Source organism: Seriola lalandi, unplaced genomic scaffold, assembly GCF_002814215.2.
Source record: "Seriola lalandi dorsalis isolate HSWRI2012SDOR001 ecotype SW California unplaced genomic scaffold, Sedor1 jcf7180002054583, whole genome shotgun sequence".
Lineage (NCBI taxonomy): Eukaryota > Metazoa > Chordata > Actinopteri > Carangiformes > Carangidae > Seriola > Seriola lalandi.
Window position 1 is genome coordinate 132,817 of NW_019525136.1, and position 2,546 is coordinate 135,362.

General features: G+C 42.9%; 1 protein-coding gene and 2 non-coding genes across 3 annotated transcripts in view; 1 reads left to right on the forward strand and 2 right to left on the reverse strand.

The window, feature by feature from the left end:
- LOC111664123 (IgGFc-binding protein-like) overlaps nucleotides 1–2,546 on the forward strand; it is a 34,277-nt gene that overhangs the window by 15,093 nt on the left and 16,638 nt on the right. The window lies entirely within an intron of this gene.
- On the reverse strand, nucleotides 539–611 carry trnaa-agc (transfer RNA alanine (anticodon AGC)). Its single transcript has one exon. It is a non-coding gene; the product is annotated as a tRNA-Ala (tRNA).
- On the reverse strand, nucleotides 748–829 carry trnas-gcu (transfer RNA serine (anticodon GCU)). Its single transcript has one exon. It is a non-coding gene; the product is annotated as a tRNA-Ser (tRNA).

Consider the following 2,546-nt stretch of genomic DNA (forward strand, 5'->3'; position numbering starts at 1 on the left):
ATCCTGTGCAGTCTTATAAGCCTCCAATCACATAGACGTATTTGCCAAACTTGGTGACAGAATACCATAAAGGATGAGCAGTGTTTTGGTGCCTGATAAATAATCAAACCCATCAACGTATTTGTCAATGTGGACTTCAGGATGACATTTCATAGACTCCTTTGGACCTGAGTACTCACTTATGTGTCAACTGGGCTGTTGTGTAAAGACTCACTGCTTCAAGGATGGAGGATTACTGGAGAATGTGGGCATCGATCCCACTACCACTGGCTATGCTAAGCGAGCGCTCTACCATTTCATTATCTCTCTGGTACCTGAGTACTCACTTATTTGTCCACTGGGTTGGTGTGTAAAGACTCACTGGTCCGGGTCATGAACTCAGGAGCGTTTCCAGGTAAATGCCTCAGGTTTTTATGTAGGTGCTTGATAAGCAATGAAAACCATCAATGTGGACTTCAGGATTCCTTTGGACCTGAGTACTCACCTATTTGAACACTGCTTTGCACATTATACCTCTTCTTCAAGAATGGAGGTTTACTGGAGAATGTGGGCATCGATCCCACTACCTCTCGCATGCTAAGCGAGCGCTCTACCACTTGAGCTAATTCCCCTGTGGAGTATTGCAGCTCCTTGGTTTTGCCATGTTCTTTCCAAGTACATGTCATAGCGGATAAATGAGGAGGACATTTGGGATAGAATCTGCTCTTGTTGACATGGAAAAGTTGTGGACTAAAGAAAACTCTATCCCGACGAGGATGGGATTCGAACCCACGCGTGCAGAGCACAATGGATTAGCAGTCCATCGCCTTAACCACTCGGCCACCTCGTCCTCTGGTTAATAAACTTCAAAAGAAAACGGCGGTCCGGGTCATGAACTCAGGAGCGTGTCCACGTAAACGCCTCAGGTTTTAACGTAGGTGGGGGGACATTTGAGAGCTTAATTTAGCCCTTATGCCTAGTAAATCTAGTCTGTCAGACTAGAAGGCTTGTAGTGTTATTATGTTGCCCTCATCAATTACAGGAGAATCAGATCTTCAGCACCTGTGACTACAGGTTACTACTTTTCTAATTTTTTTTTTTTGCCACCCTGCAAACCGACAAGTAATCTTAACTAAGTTTTCAAACAACTTCCTTGAAGACAGGTGCACTTGTTTTTTGGAGCTAAATGAAGTGAGAATAGCGTATTTATGATGTTAACTATGAATCCGCATAAGAAAAGCCAGCCGATACATTTCCACAGTTGTATAATTCTGTCCAGGAGTCGCATTAATCCTGTGCAGTGTTTCAATGTCTTATAAGCCTCCAATCACATAGACGTATTTGCCAAACTTGGTCACAGAATACCATAAAGCCTGAGCAGTGTTCTGGTGCTTGATAAGCAATGAAACCCATCAACGTATTTGTCAATGTGGACTTCAGGATTCCTTTGAACCTGACCTTTGCAGATGATATCTCATCTTCAAGAATGGAGGTTTACTGGAGAATGTGGGCATCGATCCCACTACCTGTCGCATGCGAAGCGAGCGCTCTACCACTTGAGCTAATTCCCCTGTGTGATTTTAGTGTTTTTGATACAGTCAGAGCCAAGCATTGAGGAAAAATTACCCTTTCTCAATTCTTAAAAACAGACAGTAATCTTAAATGAGCTTTCATACTGCTGGCATAATTTGTGAAATGCACATTTATGCTCTTTACGTTGCATTTGTCATAGGAAATGGCAAAACAATTCCGCCAAAGATGACTTTTCACAGTTTTATAACTTGGTCCTGGAGTATTATAAAAATGGGTGAGCAGTGTTAATGTGCCTGATCACCCTTCACAGCCATTGATCTTTAACTGACACTGGACTCATAGGATGAGTACCTGAGTACTCACTTATTTGTCCACTGGGTTGGTGTGTAAAGACTCACTGGTCTGGGTCAGGAACTCAGGAGCGTTTCCAGGTAAATGCCTCAGGTTTTTATGTAGGTGCGGGGACATTTGAGAGCTTAATTTAGCCCTTATGCCTAGTAAATCGAGTCTGTCAGACGAGCAGGCTTGTAGCATTATTATGCTGGCCTCGTCAATTACAGAAGAATCACATCTTCAGGACCTATGACATATTCGGTACCTACTGTACTGAGGAAGGTAAAATGCTGTCACATTTTCGGGATTTTGGTATCGACTTGGTACCAAAGTATCAGTTCTTGTTACATCCCTACATTTTTAAGCACTCACTGGGATATTAGCTCAAATAGTAAAGCCTTCTCCAGAAGACTCCAGTTTCCCCTCTCCATTCTTGATGACAGGACAGTATGTCTGAAGAACACGTTATATATATTTGCCGTGGGTCATGAACTCAGGAGCGTGTCCAGGTAAACGCCTCAGGTTTTAACGTAGGTGGGGGGACATTTGAGAGCTTAATTTAGCCCTTATGCCTAGTAAATCTAGTCTGTCAGACTAGAAGGCTTGTAGTGTTATTATGCTGGCCTCGTCAATTACAGGAGAATCAGATCTTCAGCACCTGTGACTACAAATTGAAAAGACCAAGTTTGGTCCTTTCAATT